This window comes from Trichomycterus rosablanca, chromosome 10, assembly GCF_030014385.1.
Source record: "Trichomycterus rosablanca isolate fTriRos1 chromosome 10, fTriRos1.hap1, whole genome shotgun sequence".
Lineage (NCBI taxonomy): Eukaryota > Metazoa > Chordata > Actinopteri > Siluriformes > Trichomycteridae > Trichomycterus > Trichomycterus rosablanca.
This window is the reverse complement of record NC_085997.1, coordinates 20,384,622-20,397,820: the sequence shown is the minus strand read 5'-3', so window position 1 is coordinate 20,397,820 and position 13,199 is coordinate 20,384,622.

Here is a 13,199-nt window from a genome sequence, read left to right as displayed (position 1 = left end):
ATATTTTGTGTGGCCACCATTATTTCCCAGAACTGCCTTAACTCTCCTGGGCATGGAGTTTACCAGAGCTTCACAGGTTGCCACTGGAATGCTTTTCCACTCCTCCATGACGACATCACGGAGCTGGCGGATATTCGAGACTTTGCGCTCCTCCACCTTCCGCTTGAGGATGCCCCAAAGATGTTCTATTGGGTTTAGGTCTGGAGACATGCTTGGCCAGTCCATCACCTTTACCCTCAGCCTCTTCAATAAAGCAGTGGTCGTCTTAGAGGTGTGTTTGGGGTCATTATCATGCTGGAACACTGCCCTGCGACCCAGTTTCCGGAGGGAGGGGATCATGCTCTGCTTCAGTATTTCACAGTACATATTGGAGTTCATGTGTCCCTCAATGAAATGTAACTCCCCAACACCTGCTGCACTCATGCAGCCCCAGACCATGGCATTCCCACCACCATGCTTGACTGTAGGCATGACACACTTATCTTTGTACTCCTCAACTGATTGCCGCCACACATGCTTGAGACCATCTGAACCAAACAAATTAATCTTGGTCTCATCAGACCATAGGACATGGTTCCAGTAATCCATGTCCTTTGTTGACATGTCTTCAGCAAACTGTTTGCGGGCTTTCTTGTGTAGAGACTTCAGAAGAGGCTTCCTTCTGGGGTGACAGCCATGCAGACCAATTTGATGTAGTGTGCGGCGTATGGTCTGAGCACTGACAGGCTGACCCCCACCTTTTCAATCTCTGCAGCAATGCTGACAGCACTCCTGCGCCTATCTTTCAAAGACAGCAGTTGGATGTGACGCTGAGCACGTGCACTCAGCTTCTTTGGACGACCAACGCGAGGTCTGTCCTGAGTGGACCCTGCTCTTTTAAAACGCTGAATGATCTTGGCCACTGTGCTGCAGCTCAGTTTCAGGGTGTTGGCAATCTTCTTGTAGCCTTGGCCATCTTCATGTAGCGCAACAATTCGTCTTTTAAGATCCTCAGAGAGTTCTTTGCCATGAGGTGCCATGTTGGAACTTTCAGTGACCAGTATGAGAGAGTGTGAGAGCTGTACTACTAAATTAAACACACCTGCTCCCTATGCACACCTGAGACCTAGTAACACTAACAAATCACATGACATTTTGGAGGGAAAATGACAAGCAGTGCTCAATTTGGACATTTAGGGGTGTAGTCTCTTAGGGGTGTACTCACTTTAGTTGCCGGTGGTTTAGACATTAATGGCTGTATATTGAGTTATTTTGAGGGAAGAATAAATTTACACTGTTATATAAGCTGCACACAGACTACTTTTCATTGCGTCAAAGTGTCATTTTGTCAGTGTTGTCCCATGAAAATATATACTTAAATATCTGCAGAAATGTGAGGGGTGTACTCACTTTTGTGATACACTGTATATATATATTCGTTGGAACCGGTGAGGGCGGGAAGAGTAGTATTTGTCATGATTGGTCCACTTCCAATAATCCACAGCTGCACCTTGTTTAGTGGTCATGCTCAGGGAATATAAGTAGACAGCTGTCGATTCTACAATTGGAGAATAATTTGATTTTGCCTTTGCCCTGTTGGTTTGTTCCTAGCTCATGGTCTTTTGGTTTGGTTTGACTTTGGTTATCTTGCTGATGTAGATTTGTTTGCTCCTGTCTGTTAGCTCCTGGCCGTTAGCTCTTGTTCGTTTGCTCTTGCTCATGTTTAGAAGTCTTGTTAGTCTTGTTTAGTGTTAGCTTAGGATTTAGGTTTGGTTAGGTTCATGTTTCATGTGTTTAGCTTTAGCTTTGTTCATGTATGTATAGATTAGCATTGGCATTTAGCTTAGGTCATGTGTTAGTGTGTCTTGTCTTGTGTAATCCTGTCTTGTGTTTCGTTATTATTAAATACTTTTTGAAATCATCTCTGCATGTGTGTCCGCCCTCTTTTATTACATCTAGCTCAGTATTCGTTACACCGTCTGATTTCCACCTTTTTGGATCGCTCAAAGAAGCTTTAAGGGGAAGAAGATTTTCATGTAATGATGATGATGTAAAAGCAGCGGTGCATCAGTGGCTACACGCTTACCCAACAACATTTTTTGCTAATGGCATTAAAAAGTTGGTACGACACTAAAAAAATGCATCAGAAGGTGACTATGTAGAAAAGTGATGTAATTTGTTTTTGAAATTCTTAATTAATAGCATTTAAAAAGGTTAAAAAAAATTTTTTTTGAAGAACCCTCGTATATACAGTGGAGTCAAAAAGTATTTAGTCAGCCACTGATTGTGCAGGTTCTCCTACTTAGAAAGATGAGAGAGGTCTGTAATTTTCATCATAGGTACACTTCAACTATGAGAGACAAAATGAGAAAAAAAAATCCAGGAAATCACATTGAAGGATTTTTAAAGAATTTATTTGTAAATTATGGTGAAAAATAAGTATTTGGTCAATAACAAAAGTTCAACTCAATACTTTGTAACATAACCTTTGTTGGCAATGACAGAGGTCAAACATTTCCTGTAAGTCTTCACCAGGTTTGCACACACTGTTCTTTAAAAATCCTACAATGTGATTTCCTGGATTTTTTTTCTCATTTTGTCTTTCATAGTTGAAGTGTACCTATGATGAAAATTACAGACCTCTCTCATCTTTCTAAGTAGGAGAACCTGCACAATCAGTGGCTGACTAAATACTTTTTGGCCCCACTGTATATAACCAGTTATAACCATGACCTTTATGTTTAAAAACTAAGAAAACTAACATACTGTAGATATGAACATCAAATCCCAAAGCCCTTGAAAATTTATTTCAAGTTAACCCCATTTCTATTTACTATTTAAACAGCCAGTACTTTTCCAGTACATTTTTTTCCCCCCACAAGATACCTTAAGTGGTTAAGGTACCTGGATTTTGTAATTAAAAGGGATGTCCACATACCTTTGGCCATATAACACACTGTATGTGTACCTCTAGACATCAAATGCATATGTGCTGGCTTTATTCATCTTTAGTAAAGGTAGCCTACTGAGGGTTTATCTCAAGGTGATTATAGTTACCAGTACACATTTTGCTTGTTTTTAGAATCCTGGGATTGTGGTGTTATATGGCTCTTACACTGTCTGCTGCGCCACTGTGCCATGCTTCCTTTTTTATCTTATTGTAATTTGCTACCAAAGAAGCCTCCACTTTTATGAGAGGGCTTTCCACTAGATTTTGCATGATTGCAGGAAATTGCTTTCATTTAGCCTCAAGAACTTCTTTATGAACCTTTATTCATCCATCTGTCATGTGACACATGGAATGACTGTAAGCTTTACACCACTTGCTTGGAATTGCAGTGTTAAAAAGCTTACTTTTTTGCATCTACTCAGACATTATTATTAATCAGACACAACAAGTGACATTTGCTTGTGTGGACGGCTTTTGGCATCGTGTTCTGGCTTATGCTCTGTCCATGGTGTATACTTGCCCTACACCCAGTGTTTCTGGGTAGACTCTTGGCACACAACCCTTTTAAATGTTAGCAATTAGTGTAGTTAAAGTCCATTAATAGTAGGCTTGACTTTATACTTCTGTTAATGCAGTGTTACCCAGTGTTCACCAAACTGCTAATTTCATCCATGATCATTCAGAGGACAGGATTGTGAATTGTGAAGTATCTCTGCATAATTAACACTATGCTTTCTGTGAAGAAACTGAGCAACCATTATTAATTTACTGTCATGTTGTCTTTTTCACATCCATCTAGTGAAGAAGCTCATGGTATTCCACATAAGAGGATGGCAAAAAAACACCACACAGTGTAATCAAAACATTTATCAAGCAAATATGTTATACCAAATTAGTATTAACTGACCCACTGGGGAGCTCCAGCACAGTTTATGTAAAGTAGGGCATCAGCTCAAACAAGAATAAAAAGAAGGTGCACCAATGGTTGTTTTTCCTTCTTTTACAAGAAATACCCTATTTATAGTAGAAAGGGGAGCACTGTAGTAATGCAGCATGTTGTGCAAGTAATCTAGGTTCGATCCCTGCCTCCAGTTATGTGTGAGCCTGGTCTCTCTGTGCATGTGTTGAATTCCACCAGTTGTCCACTAGTGGTGGTAAATTCGGTTCATTTTATGGACTCGGGTTAATCTGAGTCACTCAGTAATGTGATCCGGTTCACTTGGGTCACTTGAGTCACTTGAGTCACTTGTACTGACATTCTGATTGTGATTGATTTACTGCATGAAAATGCATCCAAATATCACTTGTCTTCCGTGCACTCATCTTCTGTAAATAAATCCTTCTCTCTTAATTCTTTTGTCAGTGACAAGTTGACACTTTTTTCTAAGTGGAATCTTGATCAAGTGGGAGAGGGGGGTGGACTCACCTACCAATCAGATGGGTATATTAATGGGTCAAGGGTTTAAAATTACCATGGGAGCTATGATACTCATTAAGTGGTACAGTACTATAAAGTAGCCTGTAAGCATTTGCATTTTAATAATAATATAACTATATTTTGTTGTTGTTTTGCTTACAAGAAAATATGCTTCATAAATAATCTGTACCACTAATACTGATAATAATAGCATGTGCATAAAATCAGCTACATATCGAACACCGGTGAGTTTAACCGCTTGTTTAATGAAATACTTAACTTATTACTTAGATTCACGGACTGGAGTGAAGCCGGTTCAGCCAAATAATCTGAGTCTGCTGTGTTTCGGTGAGCCTTCTCACTCGCCTTGTGTACTCAGTAGCCAGTCAGAGGACTCACAGGATCCGGGTTAAATGAGATTTCGGACCGTGATTCCTGATTCAGTACAAAGATTCGAATCATTAACCCGGGTGATTCAGGAACCGCCAGCTCTATGGTCCACTACCTTGATAAACATGCTGGTGGTGGTGGATTTGGTTCTAAGGATGTACCTATGTGTAAGTCCTGTGAATTTTAGTGTTCCCTGTGATATTCTCTAAATCCACCCTAACCCTGTCCATTGTAAAGCAATTGCATTAAAAAATTCTAACTATGAATGGGTGAACTATAAAAGTACAAGGAAACTGCTTTCACCTGGCTGTAACAGAGGAAAGAGTTTACATTTTCTCATAGAGTCATTTAACATAGCAATTGTAGAGCAGAATCCTGAGGTTTATGAGGAACATTAGGCTTTCCTCAGGGCAATTGCTATTTCCTTTAGCTGCTGCTCATGAAACTTACTTAGCTAAGAACTGTAGAATAACTGCTCTGCACAGAGTGGAGGAATTATGGACCAGTTTAAGCTTTTCATTTTGGACTAACACCATGGACTGCCTAAAGGAAGAAAAGAATGAGCATTTTCTCTGAACTCCAGGACACAAAATACAGTGGAGCTGCCCAAGTCACGCTGCAAAATCTAATTACATTGTATTCAGTAGTCCAAGCTAACAAATCACTAAAGGCCTATGCTGCACTCTACTACAAAACCATAGCTTATTGTCCTAAATGCTTTGCATTATTTATTTATCCATAATGTAAAATAATCTTTTTATAGATTTTGTGCATCATAAAACAGGACAAAAACAATATTTGACATCTGTGTATTGACTGCATGCTATTTATAAATTATTTTAAATTCTCCAAACTTACACCATGGCAAATCTCCATACAGTGCTTTTTTCATTATGACTGATCATGGCATTAATATTGTTTAAGGAAATATGTAGGGAATTGCAATTACATTTGTCAGTCTTTTTAAATACATAAATAGTAGTGCTGGGCGGTGTGACGGTACATTCGATATACTGTATGGATTTTTTAAATAGCGCTATACCATAGCATAGCTAATACACCAGCTGTAGGCTTCAATAGGATGCATATCATATAATATTGTAATATTAGCCAGATAGCGTTAGCATGACAGTGTTAACAGATGAGAGAGGTTTCCTCAATATGATGAAAAAAAGAAACAAAAAGAGATAAAGGATGAAAAGAGGAAGACCAGATATGCACCGGAAAAACCTGTCAAAGAAATGAACTGTGTCAGCAGTTTTGAACGAACTAAAACACTATATACTGTACGGTTTGTCGAGCCACGGCTGTTGCAAACAACGACATTACAAACGCAGTAACAATCCACATATGCAAGGACACAATTTACTATAGACAGTCGAGAAAGAAGCTTTCAGAGCAATAATTAAAACAATGGATTCCAGGTATGTCTTACGGGGCTCAAATACTTCTGGTCAGTTGCTAAACCAACGTTATAAGCGAACTGGAAGCGGAGATATATAAAGTCGTCCACTTTTCTACCATAGATCTGTGGTCAACTTGTACAGCGAAGTTTGCAAACGCCATTTTATTTGTTAAAGGGAGAGCTAAGGGTAATTGTACAATACTTAAATATTAAATAAACAATATTATAATAAATAGTATTTTTTGCAACTGTTTCACACGTACTAATTCCGTCATATATTGTGCCATTTTGTGGGGCCAAGCAAAGCTTATAGTACTCAAAACATTCATTATATACATGGTGAAATTAAAACTTTTTATATTCTATGTACTTATGACAGTAGAATAAGCCACAGACATATAAAAGTCCCAGTCATAAAAAAAAAATGAAAACGTCAGAATCTTAAAAAACACAGTAATACAAATATTTGGTCATACCGCCCAGCCCTAATAAATAGTATTTATGAGCTATGCATATCTGGATTGATTGTTCTGCTCTCCAGGACAGATCCTTTCTAGCTTTCTGAATCTACAATATAATGAAATCTGTCATGCGTTGTAACAATACCAATAAATGTACACACACTGAAAATCTACTCTAAATTATATTGTATTTTTTAATGCTTGAAAATAAATGTAAACTGGTATTTAAAACAGTAAACATATACAGTATACATTTTAATATAAAACACTATTGTAAAATATACATACACTTGCTGGGGATATGTGTGCCATGACAGCCTCATATTTTCTGACTAAATGACTGGAATGCATACTTTTTTTTATTTTTATTTTTTTTTATTATATTGCTGGGTAAGTAATATGTATGCTGCTTGTTAGATTAATAATGTGGTAATATATAAAGCTCTAAATTGTCATTTAACTGTGTAGTATAATGTCCAAACTGTGACTTTTTTTTGTCTGGATGGTCATTAGAAGCTGTTGGAACACCAGTGACACCAGTGACACACAATCATGTAAGCTTAACATTGGCATACACAAAAACGCTTTTTTGTTTTCAAAACTGGCACCCTAAGGCTTGTTGCTAATCACATGGACAGTGAGAAGGCAGTGCCTGGTGCTTTCTTTATACAAGGTGATATGAAGCTAGCTTGACTGGCGACAGTGTCACTTATGTTTTAACAGCTCATGAGCTACCATTGCCCTTGCCAATGAAGGTGGGATGCATTTTTATTTTATTTTAATGTGCATATGTCCCAATACAGTACGACATTATGACAGTACCATGCCTGGTACTGCTAATGTAACAATGCAGTGTAAAAAAGTGTAAAGCATTACTGCAGTACTTAAAACAGCTTCATTATATCAATGCTGGAGTCATAAGAGTATAATTACAATTACCCACTTGAAAATTAATCTATTTTTTGCTTCTGCAATCTACTTGTTATATACATAATAAAAGAGACAATAACATTAGGCAATGTGAAAAAAACCTACTTTAGAGAGTAATTATATTCTGCATTATCTCATAATGTAGAAAAAAATATTACTTTAACTCTCAAGTGAGTGGAGAAAAATCTCGTACCCCAAGTACACTAACTTAAAAAATTATTTTCTTATTCTTTAAACTAATTGAACATTTAATATACAAATACATAAGTGTAAAAGACTGGGTAGCTGCAAAAATAATGTTGTAATTCTGCTTCTTAATAAATATCATTCAATAAAAAGAAAAAGGTTAGGGTTAGTGTTTAAGGAACAATAAAAGTTACAGCAAAGATCAAATCTTATAGTGAAAGCCTTTATATTTCTAATAGAGAAAGAGAGAGAGCACAAAATGTGATGGAAATGCATATTTACATCCATCTATGGTTAATTCTAAAATGTATTTAGGCATAGAAAGAGTTTAAATATAGAAACAAATGCTTCATTAGCGACTAAATGCTTAAACCCCTGGCAAATCTCATTATGCATACATAAAGCTGGTGGAAGCTAATGGGGAGATTTAGGGAAAAATAAAGCCATTTAAATAACATGATATCTAGTTCTTTGTGCTCATGGGGATAATTTAATAACTATAGCAAAAGTTGTTGCTAGAAGTGCTAGAAGTAGAAAACAGTATTTGTTCAGACTTGACTTCTGCCCTTCATGACTTAGGCTTCACTGCTACAGTTTTGGCTTGAAGAAATCTCACCCAAATAAAAGTAGTCAGCCCAACTCATATCACAATCAATAATATGTATAAATAATTGCACATACAATTAGAAGAACCATTGGGAAGCATTTAACATTATTTATTTGTTGTTATTATTATTATTATTTGCATCAGTGATGTATAAAATGTGCCCGAACTCCTAATAACAAACAAAATCAGTTCTGCAAAATAACACAGATGTCTGAACAAATTATTTAATAATTTACAATTCTGTCAGAAAATACAGTCTAAACACCTTGATAAAATGTTCATTAACAGTAAATAGTTTCCATTAAAAAGCTGTTAAAAGCTTGTTAACAATCCGCAATATAATTGTCTACAAATGGAGGAAATGTACAGTTACTACACTAGAAGTGTCTAAAACATGCTAACTTACAGTATCTGTTCATGTGTAACTAGAAAAAATAGGAAAAACACAGAATAAGTTTACATCTGAATGTTCTACTACATACAGTGTATCACAAAAGTGAGTACACCCCTCACATTTCTTGGATATAACTTAGAGTAGTCAGTGTACAACTTGTATAGCAGTGTAGATTTACTGTCTTCTGAAAATAACTCAACACACAGCCATTAATGTCTAAATAGCTGGCAACATAAGTGAGTACACCCCACAGTAAACATGTCCAAATTGTGCCCAAATGTGTCGTTGTCCCTCCCTGGTGTCATGTGTCAAGGTCCCAGGTGTAAATGGGGAGCAGGGCTGTTAAATTTGGTGTTTTGGGTACAATTCTCTCATACTGGCCACTGGATATTCAACATGGCACCTCATGGCAAAGAACTCTCTGAGGATGTGAGAAATAGAATTGTTGCTCTCCACAAAGATGGCCTGGGCTATAAGAAGATTGCTAACACCCTGAAACTGAGCTACAGCATGGTGGCCAAGGTCATACAGCGGTTTTCCAGGACAGGTTCCACTCGGAACAGGCTTCGCCAGGGTCGACCAAAGAAGTTGAGTCCACGTGTTCGGCGTCATATCCAGAGGTTGGCTTTAAAAAATAGACACATGAGTGCTGCCAGCATTGCTGCAGAGGTTGAAGACGTGGGAGGTCAGCCTGTCAGTGCTCAGACCATACGCCGCACACTGCATCAACTCGGTCTGCATGGTCATCATCCCAGAAGGAAGCTGACGCACAAGAAAGCTCGCAAACAGTTTGCTGAAGAAAAGCAGTCCAAGAACATGGATTACTGGAATGCCCTGTGGTCTGACGAGACCAAGATAAACTTGTTTGGCTCAGATGGTGTCCAGCATGTGTGGCGGCGCCCTGGTGAGAAGTACCAAGACAACTGTATCTTGCCTACAGTCAAGCATGGTGGTGGTAGCATCATGGTCTTGGGCTGCATGAGTGTTGCTGGCACTGGGGAGCTGCAGTTCATTGGGGGAAACATGAATTCCAACATGTGCTGTGACATTCTGAAACAGAGCATGATCCCCTCCCTTCGAAAACTGGGCCTCATGGCAGTTTTCCAACAGGATAACGACCCCAAACACAACCTCCAAGATGACAACTGCCTTGCTGAGGAAGCTGAAGGTAAAGGTGATGGACTAAACCCAATTGAGCACCTGTGGCGCATCCTCAAGTGGAAGGTGGAGGAGTTCAAGGTGTCTAACATCCACCAGCTCCGTGATGTCATCATGGAGGAGTGGAAGAGGATTCCAGTAGCAACCTGTGCAGCTCTGGTGAATTCCATGCCCAGGAGGGTTAAGGCAGTGCTGAATAATAATGGTGGTCACACAAAATATTGACACTTTGGGCTCAATTTGGACATGTTCACTGTGGGGTGTACTCACTTATGTTGCCAGCCATTTAGACATTAATGGCTGTGTGTTGAGTTATTTTCAGAAGACAGTAAATCTACACTGCTATACAAGCTGTACACTGACTACTCAAACTTATATCCAAGTTTTATTTCTATAGTGTTGTCCCATGAAAAGATATAATAAAATATTTGCAGAAATGTGAAGGGTGTACTCACTTTTGTGATACACTGTATATTGGACAGAGTTTTGTAAATACACTGACCAGGCATAACAATACGACCACTGACAGGTGAAGTGAATAACACTGATTATCTCTTCATCACGACACCTGTTAGGTGGGATATATTTATATTATATTATATAATATATATTTTATCCTCAAAGTTGATGTGATAGAAGCTGGAAAAATGGGCAAGCGTAAGGATTTGAGCAAGTTTGAAAAGGGCCAAATTGTGATGGCTAGACGACTGGGTCAGAGCATCTCCAAAACTGCAGCTCTTGTGGGGTGTTCCCGGTCTAAAGTGGCCAGTATCTATTAAAAGTGGTCCAAGGAAGGAACAGTGGTAAACCAGCGACAGGGTAATGGGTGGCCAAGGCTCATTGATGCACGTGGGGAATGAAGGCTGACCCGTGTGGTCCGAACCAACAGACTGTAGCTCAAATTGCTGAAGAAGTTAATGCTGGTTCTGATAGAAAGGTGTCAGAATACACAGTGTATTACAGTTGCAGGGCTGTTTTGGCAGCAAAAGGGGGCCCAACACAATATTACGAAAATGGTCATAATGTTATGCCTGATCGGTGTAGATTCGACATGATCAGACCATGTAATGAGTAATTACCTAAAACAGTCACGTTATGATGCACAGCAACATAGATCCTGGGTAGCTAGATTGGATTCTGATCTCTGATCTCGCTCTGTGTGGCCTGTTTCATTGTGTCAGTTCTTCAGTCCCTAGGTGTGAGTGAGTGTATGGGTGAGTGTGTAAGTGTGATCCAGTTATGGTTGGTGCTCTGTTCAGGCTGTATATTTGTGCATAGTTTTTTTCCTGTGACAATTGACACCGACCAAGATAAACTGCTTAATGAAAATGGAATAATGAATACATTTATGTACAGTGGTACCTTGTAACTTGACGTCCCCTAAACTCGAAATATTTGAAACTCGACGCACTTCAGGGAGAAATTTGTACCCTTAAACTCAACGTTCCCTTAAATTCGACGTGTTCAGCCTTAAAAATAAATTCTTTTATTTCATATTTACAGTGAACAGCCACTTTGTTCAGCACTCGGCTTGAGTCATGCAGTTAAACGTCATCAAAGTGTGAATATGAGACAAATAACAATCAAATCCTTTGTGTGTTTAGCTGTACAGTACTTTTCTCACCGTATCACTTATAAACGTGTGTTATAGCTAGGGGTTCTAAGAAATGGTGAGAATCAGCTTTTCCGGTTCTAAAACACTTATCGTTAAAAAAGCTTAATGTGGTTTAATGTACTTAAAAAAAACGACACACGAACACTAAACTTCTCTTAATTATTACTGCTCATAAGTTCTCTCCACTAATGAAATTCCTTGCTTGTCGTTTTAGTACAATAAGTCTAAACAAAACCTGCACTTTAGCTTTACTTCTTTATTGATTTCTTATGCTTCTTAATCGTGGAGATGCTTAATCTTGGAAAGAGCGTATTCTGTTTAGTAAAGGCTCATTCATATGAGAAGCGACAAAATAATTTTTTCATCTTATATGTGAGTTATTTTCAGTGTATAAGTGTCAAAAACAACCCCATTGTTTACATTAGCCTAACTTTTATCAGCTCCACTTACCATATGGAAGCACTTTGTAGTTCTACAATTACTGATTGTAGTCCATCTGTTTCTCTGCATGCATTGTTAGCCCCCTTTCATGCTGTTCTTCAATGGTCAGGACTCTCCCAGGACCATTACAGAGTAGGTATTATTTGGGTGGTGGATCATTCTCAGCACTGCAGTGACACTGACATGGTGGTGGTGTGTTAGTGTGTGTTGTGCTGGTATGAGTGGATAAGACACAGTAGTGCTGATGGCGTTTTTAAACACCTCACTGTCACTGCTGGACTGAGAATAGTCCACTAACCAAAAATATATCCAGCCAACAGCGCCCTGTGGGCAGCATCCTGTGACCTCTGATGAAGGTCTAGAAGATGACCATCTCAAACAGCAGCAATAGATGAGCGATCGTCTCTGACTTTACATCTACAAGGTGGACCAACTAGGTAGGAGTTTTTAATAGAGTGGACAGTGCATGGACACGCTATTTAAAAACTCCAGCAGCGCTGCTGTGTCTGATCCACTCATACCAGCACCATGTCATTGTCACTGCAGTGCTGAGAATCATCCATGGTTTTAATGTTATGGCTGATCGGTGTATGCAGTTCCACGGGACCATGGAATGCATTAACAGGTTTCCCATACGTCCTTATGGGAAAAAATACCTCAAAACTCAATGTCTTTTAAACTCAATGCCACTCCCAGAACCAAATAACGTTGAGTTTCAAGGTACCACTGTAATTTAAAAAGGTTTACAAACTCTACTTGCAGTGTAGTATAATGCATTAATACAAACCCTAGATTATTATTTCCAATGCAAATGAAGAATAAAGGAATCAAAAAGCAATTGTGTTAGATCAAACTCATCAGTGTTTTCCATCAGGTGAGGTTCAGTGCAATGAGCAGATGGTCAGGGACATGACAGTCTCTGCTGGTATCACTGGGTTATTTGGTTTGAAAAGATATCACACAACAGATGCGAAATATCAACACCATGTGTCTCTTTGGGAATTTGATTCGATTGCCACCGTAAAAAGCCAAAAAACAGCTTTTAAAATAAGCTGTGTTTTAGCTGAATATCAACAATAAAGAAATAATTTTTAAAAATGAAAACCGTATTTTTTCAGTATGATCACAGTGACTGGAAGGAAAAGGTCTGTTTATTACTACACAGTTGGCAACGTGTTTTAAATAAACTGTTCATTTAAAGAATCATCAAAATCTGTGTGTGTGTTTTGCTGTCATAGCACCACCAGGCTCACCAAGGTATCAGGA